This window comes from Equus przewalskii, chromosome 9, assembly GCF_037783145.1.
Source record: "Equus przewalskii isolate Varuska chromosome 9, EquPr2, whole genome shotgun sequence".
In the NCBI taxonomy this organism is placed as follows: Eukaryota; Metazoa; Chordata; class Mammalia; order Perissodactyla; family Equidae; genus Equus; species Equus przewalskii.
The window spans coordinates 77,807,717-77,820,589 of NC_091839.1; the positions used below are offsets into that span (position 1 = coordinate 77,807,717).

Consider the following 12,873-nt stretch of genomic DNA (forward strand, 5'->3'; position numbering starts at 1 on the left):
GGAAACTGAAACAGAATGTTCACAGCAAAGTTTACTTTGTCGCTTTGCCTAGGCAGTACCTTTTACCTGGTAGGCACTCCTAAATACTCTTACATTTCTTGATCTAGTTGTAGATTAAGGTTATTCTGAGACGCAGAAGTGCTGAAGTCTGGTCCTAGTACCACTTGTGAGTACAAATGCAACTCCTCACTGTATGAATAACCTAAAAAAAGGTGTATTAAATGCTTAACTATGCACGTTACTGTGCTCAGTATGTACTTTCCAAGAAACAAGATGCTCAATACGTTGTTCTGCTGTTTCTGACTTTATAAGAAGTTATAATGTAATGTTGATTTGAAAGTATAGAACCAAGTAGACAAATCCAAATTCCTAGGAAAGTGATTTGTTTATGATCAAAATGAAGAAGGATTTGGATTTAGACATTTATAGGAGTGTTGTGGATGCCCACAGATATGGCAAACAAAAGTAAACAAAAATGACTGTGTTATTATTCACAGTTTAACTGAATAGAGCTCATTAGCTTAAAACTTGGTTTGTAAGAACTCTCTCACGTTTTTAATGTGTTTCGAAGATATTCTTACTAAGTCCTCGTGGTAATGCTGTGTTTGAATCAATCTCACAGTGCTTTCTAAATATTTGAATATCTTCCTTCATGAATATATGCATATACAATATAACCTTTTACTTACCTATTCTCTTACTTATTCTTAAAGCGTATCTATACAAGATCCACATGAAAATGCAGGTATTCGTACAGGTGTTTCATCTATACTGTAATGAACATGAGTGTGCTTCAGAACATCTGGGTGATTGTTGTTATGCTTGTTGGAATGAAGCCCACTGTGGAAAGCAGAGCTAAAAGTATAGAGAATGTACAAAACCATATAACTCAAGAAATGATGTCCCTGCTCTTCAGCCATAGCAATATACAAAGGTTATATTACTTATATACACTTTATTTTAAGGCTAGATAGGGAAGTTGTTAAATCCAGTACAGTAATCCTGATATAGAGAGGTGTAATTACATAGACTATTCAGTTTTCATGATCTATATGTGGAAATTTCAGAGAGATTTCAACTTACTAGCAGGAAGAAGCTTCAGATGAAAATAACTATTGGATGTTTGATTGGACCACCTTGGGAGATGGTAAATTTCCTGTCAAGGAGATGGGCAAACAGATGTTATAGTGGAGATTCCAGGACTAGATTGGGTTTGAATGGGTTATCTTGGAAGTCCTCATGATCCTCTGCTAATGGAGGTATTGACTTCCAGAGAGAATCTCAGAATGTTACCACTGGAAAGAACTTCGCAAATCATCTAGTCCACTCCTTCACTTTTCAGAGGAGGAAACTGAGCCCCAGGGAAGGCAAATGTTCCATCCAGGGTCAAACAGCTAAAATGTTTTAGGAGCATTTGACAGGAACCTATCTTTTTGGTTTTCTTTAGGACCTATTAAAATGTAGCTGTATTCTTGGTGAACTGTCTGCCTGTGCAGTGAAGGGAAAATGGGGCATCTACGGAATGCAGAAAGCCTTTTCTTTCAGGTGAGTAATCTTGCAGGTAAGACTTACAACCTGTTTTATACATGAATAAGAGAGTAATAATTTTAAGCTTCTTTTCATTTTTAAAAATTTATATCCTATAGCAATGGGAATGGGTCTCCTAGGCTTTGTAATGCAAGGATCTTCCAGTAGGAGCAAAGGGGAAAGTCCGCGTTAGGTTGCAAATGAGAGGAAGAGTTCTAAGTTCACTTCCCTTTGTTATCAGCCGTTCCTTGTGGGATATGAGGCAAGCTAGCAAGGCTGATATTCAGTTGGTAGGTACCAGAACAGCCATTTAGGTAGAGTACTAAGTCTTCTCATGCTGACTGGTGATTAGCCGTTGCTCTGAGCCTTGTGAATGCCAACCCTCCCCTACCCCTCCCGCTGTGCCGGCTGCCCCACCCCTCCACAGACACACATCCTGACACTGCAGCAGCTGAAAGGGTAACAGCCTCTCTTAGCTGATTGGACCCTGAGAATTAATTTCCAGCCAAAATGATGTGACTTTTGTTTAACAAACTTATCTCACACCACTCAAGGCAATCCCCAGAATCTATTCTTTCAAAGAGTCAGGTTATTTGAAAATGACCATAAGGTAGAGGGAAAATAATTTCTTAGTCATTTCTGCCATACAGTTTGGAGAACTCTTTATGAAGGCCTTTTCTTTTCTTTTTGTTTTTTTTGAGGAAGATTATCCCTGAGCTAATATTTGCTGCCGATCCTCCTCTGTTTTGCTGAGGAAGACTGGCCCTGAGCTAACATCCATGCCCATCTTCCTCCACTCTATATGTGGGATGCCTGCCACAGCATGGCTTGACAAGCAACGTATAGGTCCACACACAGCATCTGAACCGGCGAACCCCAGGCCGCTGAAGCAGAACATGCAAATTTAACCACTGTATCACCGGGCTGACCCCATGAAGGCCTTTTCTTAAGTTTTTAAAGCATCTCATTGTATTCAAAAAAATTTTCAGAGCATTCTTTAGATGAGTTCATAACCAGGTCATTCAGATAATGGAGGAGTTTTTTGTTTGTTTTTAATTTTTTGGTTGGTTGAAAGGAAAGATGAAATTGAAGGATTTTCCCTTAGAACCTTGACTATTACATACAAGAGGCACTGAAGTAATAAAAATGCTACCATTTGTGGAGTGCTCACTATGTGCCAAGCACTGTGCCGTGTCCTTTACATACATCGTCTCATTTAATTCTGATGACAACCCTATGAGATAGGTCCTCTTGTCATTCCCATTTTAAGGCTGGGGAGGCTAGAGGTTCAGAGCAGTGAAGTGACTTGTGTAAATAACATCATCAGCTCAGAAGCAGTGGAACAAGGATGCAGACCCCCATCTATATAGTGCCATTGGGAGTCGTGAGGAATCAGAAGCTGGGCTGCATCTCTCTCTTACCAGAACACCTGGGCCTGGGTTCCTTCATAGATCATAGTCTAACCAGGTCTTCCTCAGGCCCAGGTCCAGGACTTGGCGCTGTTCCCAGGATCCTCAGCCCTGTAAACTTGGCCTTGGTCCAAGAGACTCCAGGGTTGGAGTGTAGTTCAATAGACATGGAGCTAGGTAATACTTGTCTAGAAGCTTCGAAGCTGGAAGGGTCAGGAGCCACGGAGCTGGACAATACCTGTATGATGTGGGCAAATCTCTACAACTCAGAATATCTTATTAATAGCTGGATATCTTATTAATAGCAGAATATCTTGTCAATCCCTTCATTTCTTCATAGCTGGTCCTACCTTACCTTCTTCATTAGCCCATCCCTTCTGTTCTCACCCCTTCATCATTCCATTTCCATCTCGTCGACCTTCTCCTGCATCCACGTAAAATCCCAAATCACCTTTCTTGATCATTATAGGTACACATATTAGAATATTAAAAAACACTGTTTGAATTATGGAAGGGTTTGAAAGTTAAGTTCAGGAGTTGGAGTAGGCACCATATATCCTCCTTTACTTCCTCCAGGATTATCTCAGTGCTTTGGACGTAATAGACATTCAAAAAATTTATGTGAATGGATTTATTTTATAGTTTTAAGAGGAAATATGTCCTGGTGTGGTAGTGATGTTCAGAGAAGTCTTTGGAAGATTTTTCTGATCAGTAAAGAAAGATTCAGAAATACTTGTTAGAGTCATTACTGTTGGGAGTAAAAAGGGGACAGTTAAGCTTAAATTTGATTTAAAGAATGAAGAAAGGTTCTTATTCGTTAAACAACTGCATTCCAAGTCATTTCAACTTATATTTAAGAACTCATTCCTTAATCTACTGGGAAGTCTTAATTTGCTTCTGCTGGGCTGTGGTAGTCACTGAGTGAAACAGCTGAAAGGCAACTTTTCTTGAGGCTGTGCAGTATGTTTACTTTACGAGCCTCCTGCCAGATATCTGGAGGATATGCCTGTGATAGGAGTGTGTGCCAGTCACCTCTGGGGAGCACAGTCTCTTATAGTATTTCACTTGAGATAAGTAACAATAATTACTATAATAAACTCCCAAATCCCAATGGCTTAACACAATAAAAGTATATTTCTTGCCATACCTGATCCACAGAGGATCAGCGAGCAGTCTCTCTTGTGGTCATTCAGGGATCCAGTCTTTCTCCACCATCTTTTAGGACCTCAGAGTCTTTTAATGGTTTCTCCACATCCAGCCAGAAAATGCAGTAGCAGAGAGGATCATGTGGGAGTGGTCTTAATGCTTCAGCTTGAATCATGCAAAAGGACCCTGAACTACAGGATAGAATCCTGCAATCCTACAGCCACGTCCCCAGATGCAAGAGGAATGGCAATGGGCTCTCGGGAGGTAGAAGAGAAGAGTTTGGGTGAACACAGAGCAGTTGCAGCCACAAGGTGGTCTGTGGGCCATGAGCCAGAGTCTGTTGTTTCAATAGCTGTTAGCTTTACCAGTGCTTTACTTACAGAAGACATTTCAGAATCAGAGAAGTAGCTCATTAAATGATTCTTTGCTTTGAGTTCTCTTTAGTTTCTTCCACTGTTGTTGTAATTGAGTTTTCTTTCAAATTGTGAAAAGTGAACCAAACAAGTTTAGAGATGGAATGAACTCTTCCTAAAGAAACATGTCATTTAGTTTTTGCTAAGTTCATAGAATGTAGGAATCATGGTGCCAAAAATCAGATAAAAACCAAGTTATGCACATTGAAAAATCAAGAAAATGGCATTGTTATTGACTTTGTTTATTAGTAACCCTTAGACTTAATTTTAAAGAAGGTAGAGGGCTTGTTGTTGCTTTCTTCTAGAGTTTTCTTAGGAAATATACTTTTAAGAAAAGATACCCTGAGCAACCTACTGAATGGGAGAAAATATTTACAAATCATATATCTGATAAAGAGTTAATATTTTAAAAATATAAAGAACTCATACAACTCAATAGCAAAAAAACAAAGAATTTGATTTAAAAAATGGGCAGAGGGTCTGAGTGGACATTTTTCCAAAGAAAATACACAGATGGTCAACAGGCATATGAAAAGGTGGTCAACATCACTAATCACCAGGGAAATGCAAATCAAAACCTCAATGAGATCACCGCACACTTGTTAGAATGGCAATCATAAAAAAGGCAAGAAATAACAAGTATTGGCAAGGATGTGGAAAAAAGGGAACCTTGAGCATTGTTGGTGGGAGTATAAATCAGTGCAGCCACAATGGGAAATGATATGGAGGTTCCTCAGAAAACTGAAAATGAGCTGTCATATGATCCAGCAATTACTCTTCTGGATATTTATTCAAAGGAAATGAAAACTCTAACTCAAAGAGGTATATGCACTCTATTTTTATTGAAGCATTATTTATAATAACCAAGAAATCCATGGAAGCAACCTAAGTGTCCATTGCTGGATGAATGGATAAAAAAGATATGGTATATATATATGTGTGTGTGTGTGTGTGTGTGTGTGTGTGTGTGTGTGTGATGGAATATTATTCAGGCATAGAAAAGGATGAAATCTTGCCATTTGCAACAACCTGAATGGACCTCGAGGGCATTATTCTAAGTAAAATAAGTCAGATAGAGAATGACGAATACCATATGATCTCACTTATATGTGGAATCTAAAAACAAAAAAAGCAAACTCATAGATACAGAGAATAGATTGGTGGTTGCTAGAGGTGGGAAGTAGGGAGGGTATGAAATGGGTGAAGGGGGTCAAAAGGTACAAAGCTCCAGCTGTAAAGTAAATAAGCCATGGGGATGTGACGTACAGCAGGGTGGCTATAGTTAATAATACCATATTGTATATTTGAAAGTTGCTAAGAGAGTAAATCTTAAAACGAGAAAAAAATAGGTAACTATATATAGTGATGAATGTTAACTAGACTTATTATGGTGATCATTTCTCAATATATACAAATATTGAATCACTATGTTGTACACCTGAAACTAGTATAATGTTATATGTCAATTTTATCTCACTTTACAAAAATGAAAGAAAAAGAAAAAAGAAAATACGCTTTATTTTACACTGCCAGGCATATCTATGATGGTTTTGGTAACAAGGGTCCTTATCTTGGCAAGTGTCTGAGACATAAGTCTGGTAATGAAAAAGACGTCACTTGGTATGTTTTCTGGAATGAAAATTATTTCAGAGATATCCAAATGGGAAATTTTGACCACAGAGAAGCCATGATGCTGTCAGAGGAGTGAACCAGTGCATACCTTGCAATTGGCACATTTCCTGACAGTTAGTAAGCTGACCGCCTTTATTCATCCAATTCATTTATTAGACACTGTGTCCCAGGCACTATTTCAAGCACTGGGTATACAGCAATGAACAAAATGGACAAATATCCCTGTCTTCGTGGAACTTAGCATTGAGTATAAACTATAAAATATTTTATATGATGATGAAGGTTGTAGAAAACAGCTGAGAAGAGGAGAGGAGAATGTGGAGGGTTGACCTTTTAACCACAGGATTCAGGGAAGGTCTCACTGAGTGAAGGCTCGAAAGGGGTGAGATAGTGAGCTATGTCTCTTTCTTAGATAAAAGGAGTATTCCTGGAAGAGGTAATAGCAAGTGCAAAGGCCCTGAAGTGAAAGTGAGTCTGGCTTGTTCCAGAAACAGTGAGCAGACCATTGTGGCTAGAGCAGAGTCAGAGAGGGCTAAAGCAGAGGGCAGAGAGGAAAGGTGGATGTTGCAGGGGTCCTGCCAGGGGAGCTCCTGGAGATCAGGGGAAGGATTTTGCCATTCATTTTGAATGACATAAGGAGCCAGTTCAAGGTTTTGAGCAGGGGAGTGACATGACCCGGCATGTTTTAAAAGCTCAATCTATCAGCTGTGTTGAGAATAGAGGGGGTGAAGGACAGAGGTAGAAGTAGGAAAACCAGTTAGGCATCTGTTGCAATGAGCCAAATAGTATCCATAGTGGTGTGGACCTGGGTAATAGGAGTGGAGGTGGTAGAGAGTGGTTAGATTCTGGATATATTTTAAAGCTAGAGCCAACAGGACTTTCTGATGAATTCAAAACCATGGCGGCGGGGAGGGAGAAGTGAAAGAAAGAGAGGAGCCAAGGAAGATTCCAAGATTTGTTGGCCTAAGGCGGTGGACAGACGGGGTTGCCATTTACCGAGGTAGGAAAGACTGTGAGAGGAACAGAGATTGGCAGGGTGGGGAGGAGCTCAGGTTATAAAAGTTACGTTTGTGATGCCTGTCAGGTATGCAGCTGGATATTTAAGTCCAAAAGTCAGAGAAGAGGTCAGGAAATATAAATCTAGGAGAGCTCAACAAACAGATATTTAAAGCCATCAGCCTGGATGAGATTACCTAGAGAGTGAGTGACACAGAGAGGAGGGCCAAGGACTGAGTCCCGGGGAACTGCCTGTTGAGAGAGGTGATGGAAGCAGACAAGGAGACTGAGAAGTGGACAATTAGGTAGGAGGAAAACCGGAAGAGGAGCACTGTCTTAGATGTCAAGTGAGAAAAGTGTTTCTAGGAGGAGGCAGTGATTGACTGTGTCAGATGTTGAAAACTGACCAATTAAATGAGATTGAGGAACGAGTTAGCAATGTGGAGGTTCTTGGTACTCTTGACCCAGCAGCTTCTATGGAGTGGTGAAGGGGGGCTCTTTGAGATGAGATCAAGGAGTGAATTAGAGGCAGTAAGTATAGACAACACTTGGAAAAGTTTTATGGCAGAGGGAAGAGAAATAAGGCAGTAACTGGAGGGGTAAGAAGTATTAAGAGAGAGTTTTGAAAGGTGAGAGGACTAGCATGTTTGTTTTTGAATAATAGTGAGTAGAATGGGAAAAAAATGGGCAATGAAGTAGAGAGAGAGGGAGGCTTGGGCAAGAGGGGCTGGGAGCTGCATACAAGTGGAAGGATTGGCATCACACAGCATCATAGACAGTCATCCCTAGTAACAGGACTGATAGCAGAAAATATAGGAGGAATCAAGGTTTAAGGAGAAAAATGGAGAAGGGATGAAACAGTCCTTTAAGAGAGAGAGAGTAGGAGAATCTACATAGTAAGAAAACATGAGGGATTGATTCCAATGTGGGCAAAGGATTGTTGGCGTCGTCTTGAAGGAATAAGATGAAAATAAAGGGTGATGAATAACTGTCTTATAAATGAACGGCAACTCTGTTTTCAACTAAGTTGTGAGGCAAAAGGGTATTGAACACTTCCCTGAGATTTAAATGTGTCATGAGACATTTTGGGGAATTGTAGATTTGTGCATTTAGTAGAGCCATGCATACTTATCCGGGAAGGCCAGATTAACCTTGACATGGACTTCCGCACAGTATGTGGCAAGACTAAATGAATAGTCTTGGCCAGTAGGTTTTGCTCTTAAAACATGAGCCAGAGAAGGGAGTGGGACTAGTTGGATAAAATACAGCCCCTAGGGAGAACTGGAGCAAGAGACCTGTGCATTATGCCTTCCAGACCTGAAACGGGAAGTTGGATTTTAATAGCTTTGACTTACAAAATTAATACCCTCCAAAGAAAATTCACCTGCTGCCAAATCTAATGCCAGACTTTGGATGCTCACAGTTTCTTCAAGTCCCTTGTTTGTTTTCATTTCTTTCTTTTTTCTTGTTTTTTTCTTCTCTTTCTTGCCAGAGTTTTCTGACCTTTTAGGCATGAATACTAAGGGGCTTGCAATCTATCTTCTTGATGAATTGTTTAATCAAAAGGCCATAATGGAAGAGAGAGAGAAAAAGAGAGAGATTTTAAACATTTTGGTTTCAAACGTATTTCTCCTGGCTATGGATTTCCATAAATTTTTGGTGTACATATAAATACACTGTTTATGTCTTGCAATTTGGCCCACTTATTTTGAAATCCAACCCTTCAAAACATTCCTTTTTAGTTAGGTAAGGCTGAAAAACAACAGTTCTGTCAGAAGAAATTCTATTGACCCAGGTGCCAAGACTTGTTATTTTTGTTCCATATACCTTCACTTTTAGAATTAGATATCCCAAATCTGCTAAAATTGATCTATCACACAATCAGATGTTAGCATTTAGCAAAGGCTGTTGCCACTAATGGTTTTTACACTTGCGTTGTTTTCGTGGTCTACTTTAAAACCTTGTGAATTAAATTTTCCATTCAGTATCACCAACAAGGAGGCAAGAAATATGGACACAGTTTTCTCATAAAGAGGATATAAAAACATTCATTACAGTACACATTTTTTGCTGTTGGCTGGTGTTAAGGAGAAAAGGGTTTAAAGATCACTCTTACGATTTGGCTGACAAAACTGTGAAGGGATTTAGATGCAGGGGTATTGAGACATATTCCATTGGATTCTTATTAGAGGTATTTTAAAATGATATTTTCTTGACTTTATCCTCGATTGTGTTGAGTTTTGGCTGAGCTCAAGAATGGACAAATTGAGATGTATTATTATTACTATTCCTTTTGATGGAGAATGGTTTTTCCTCCTCTTGAATAGAATATGTGCTGATTGTAAAACATTCTATTAATGCGGAAATATATCAACTACAGAGTAGAAGTTCTCCGCACTGTCCCACCTCCTAGAGACAACCAAGCTTAGCAGTGTAATCTGTATCCTTCCAGGCTTATTTCTATGTGTGTGTGTTTATCTTTAGTTTTTAAACAAAATGAACTCTAAAATAATTATTTTAGCCTCTGTGTTTTTTATTTTGTTAATAAATTATAAACATTTCCATATATGTTTACCATGTATATTTCCATTCCCATGTATAATTACCTCATTCATTTTACTGTATGAATGGGCTCATATTTATGTATTTCACCATTGGGTAGAGTTTACATTTATAATGCTGCAGTTCACACCTCTATACAATGGGAGACCATCACCTGATAGGTGTACTGGAATAAATAAATAAATACACGAAAGTGTCTGAAAGAGTGCCTGACATGTAAGTGCTTCAAAAAGCTAGTATTTATTATTCACTTCATGTCCTTGATTATTAGTGAATATATGACAAACTCCTTGAAACGACGTTATGCAGTTGATAAATATTACCAATTGCCCTCCAAAAAGGTTCTACTAAGTTATACTCCCTTCATCAGTGAATAAAGAATATTTGTTTCCCCATTTAAATGAAACTTTTCAATGGGAGCATAACATATGCATAGAAAAGTACATGCACGTTGTAAGTATTGAATTTACAGAGTGAACCCACGTGTGTAACCAACACCTAGATTAAAACAGGACATTTCCATCACCCTAGGAGCCTCCCTTGAGTCCCCACCCAGTCATCATTTGTTCTTCCCACCCGAAAGTTGAGCACTATCCTGCTTCCATCACCATGGATTAATTTTGTACTCTATGGCTGGCTTCTTTCACTCAACATTGTGTTTGTATTGGATGATTATACCCATCCATGTCGTTGCAGATATTGACAGTTCATTCATCTGTGTGGTGTTAAAGTCCAGGAATATATTGTAAATTATCCACTGTACTGTTGATGGACATTTTATGTGTTTGACTCTTTTATGTGTTTGTTACAAATAACACTATTATGATCTTATATGCCTTTTCGTGTATGTATGTGTGTATGTTTGTATACATGTGTGTATATATGTGTGTGCATATATATGTGTGTGTATATACATACACACACACCAAAAGGCATGTAGAAAGGTGTAATAGTAATAATAGTAGACATATATTTCTGTTAAATACTTATCTTAGGGTGGAATTGCTAGTTCATGGGGTAGGTGTGCATTCAGCTTTAAAAGCTTTCCAAATTGTGTCAGTTTATCACAATGACAACAACAAAACAGTACCAGTTATACACGCTTGCCAACTCTTAATGTTATTTATTTTTAAAATTTTGGTCATTCTGATGGGTGTGTAGTGTATATCGTTGCGGTTTTAATTGTACTTTCCTCAAAACTAATGAAGTTTAGTACCTTTTCATACGATTATCAGTCATTTGGATGTTCTCTTTTGTGAAGGACCTTTTCAATGTTTGCCCATTTAAGAAACTGGCTTGTCTTTTTCTTATTTTTTGTAGTAGGAATTCTTTCTTTTTTTGGTATATGTCCCTTAATATATTTAATATCTCAATAGATACAATTAGTAATATTTTTCTCTTGGTCTTTTTTTTAAATAAACAAGTCCTTAATTTTAATGAAGTCTGCTTTTTCAACCTTTTTCTTTCTAACTAATGCCTTTTATGTCTTGCTGGGGAAATCTTTGCCTACTCAAGGCCACGAAGGCATTCTTCTACGTTTTTACTAGAAGCTTTATTGTGTCATCTTTCTTTGTCAGATCTATAATCCATTGTAAATTGCTTTTAAGTGATATAGGAAAGTGGTCAAGGGGCTGGCCTGGTCGCGCAGCAGTTAAGTTTGCACGTTCCCAATCAGCAGCCCGGGGTTTGCCAGTTCCGGATCCTGGGTGTGGACCTACACACTGCTTGTCAAGCGATGCTGAGGCAGGCATCCCACATATGAAGTAGAGGAAGATGGGCACAGATGCCAGCTCAGGGCCAGTCTTCCTCAGCAAAAAGAGGAAGATTGGCAGCAGATGTTAGCTCAGGGCTAATCTTCCTCAAAAAAAAAGTGGTCAATACTTATATTTCTCCCATATAGATAGTCAACTGGCTGCACCATTTATCAAAATGTACTGCAATGACAACTTTGTTGTAGATTATATGACCATATATGTCTGTTTTTCTGGACTATCCCATTTTATTGGTCAATTTATTGATCTTTATATCAAAACCACATGCTTGATAACAAGTCCTCATATCTAATGGTGTAGGTCCTCTGCTTTTTGCTTCTTCAAGATTGTCTTTGCTATCCTTGGCCCTTTACATTTGCATGTGCAATTTAAAGTAAGCTTAGCAATTTCCACAGCAAATCCTTCTTGGATTTTGATTGAGATTGTGTTGAATCTATGTGCTAACTTTGGGAGAATTTACAATTTTACAAGATTGAGTTCTTTAATACATAAGTATGTTATAATCCTCCATTTATTTAGGTCTCAGTAGTAGAGATAGTAGAGTCTTGTATATATTTCATTATATTTATTCTTAGATATCCGCTGTTATTTATATTTTATACATTTAACGTATTTTTTAAATTCCAGCTTTACTGATGTATAATTGACAAATGAAATTATAAGATATTTAAAGTGTATATCATGGTGATTTGATATATTTATACATTGTGAAAGGATTTCCCCCATTAATAAACACATCCATCAACTCACGTATTTATCTTTTTTGTGTGTATGTGAGCATATGTAACTTCTACTCTCTTAGCATATATATATATATATAATTGTTTACTGCTGGCATATAACAACAAATTGTTCTTTACTATGGTCAGTAAACATGATAACATGATATGGTATCATTTCTTTGAAACTTTTTGAGACTTGCTTTATGGCTAAGAATATGGTAAATTTTGGAGAATGTTCCATTTGCAGTTGAAAAGAATATATATATTGCTGTTGTTAGATATTCTATTAACATTCCAAATTGCTCATCCTGTGGTTACAATCTATATCTCTGTTGATTATTTTGTCAAATTTTTTATCATTTATTGAAAGAGGTATTTAAAATCTGCGTCTGTTATTGTGGCTTCGTCTAGTCCCCTTTTCTTTCTATTAGGTCTTAGAGTTACGTGTTTTGAGCCTATGTTACCAGGTGCATATATACATTTGGATTGCTTTATCTTGCTTTGGGTTATCATTATAAATTATAGCTTCTACTTGGAATAATTCTTCTTCCATTAACATCTTTGTCTTGTCTAATATTAATACGTCTACATCAGCTTTTATTGCTTACCTTTTTCATGGTATATCTTTTCCATTCTTTTATGTCCCCCTTTTTGTGTCCTTTATTTAAGGCTTGTCTTTTAAACAGTGTAAGCT

General features: G+C 37.9%; 1 protein-coding gene and 1 long non-coding RNA gene across 13 annotated transcripts in view; both read left to right on the top strand.

The window, feature by feature from the left end:
* ENPP1 (ectonucleotide pyrophosphatase/phosphodiesterase 1) overlaps positions 1-12,873 on the top strand; it is a 398,848-nt gene that overhangs the window by 157,955 nt on the left and 228,020 nt on the right. The window lies entirely within an intron of this gene.
* The window catches only part of LOC103563095 (uncharacterized), a 149,219-nt gene that overhangs the window by 68,850 nt on the left and 67,496 nt on the right, over positions 1-12,873 (top strand). For all 11 annotated transcript variants that reach the window (XR_011522130.1, XR_011522128.1, XR_011522132.1 and 8 more), the window contains one exon: positions 1,448-1,545. This is a non-coding gene — a long non-coding RNA (uncharacterized lncRNA). The remainder of the gene's footprint in view (positions 1-1,447; positions 1,546-12,873) is intronic.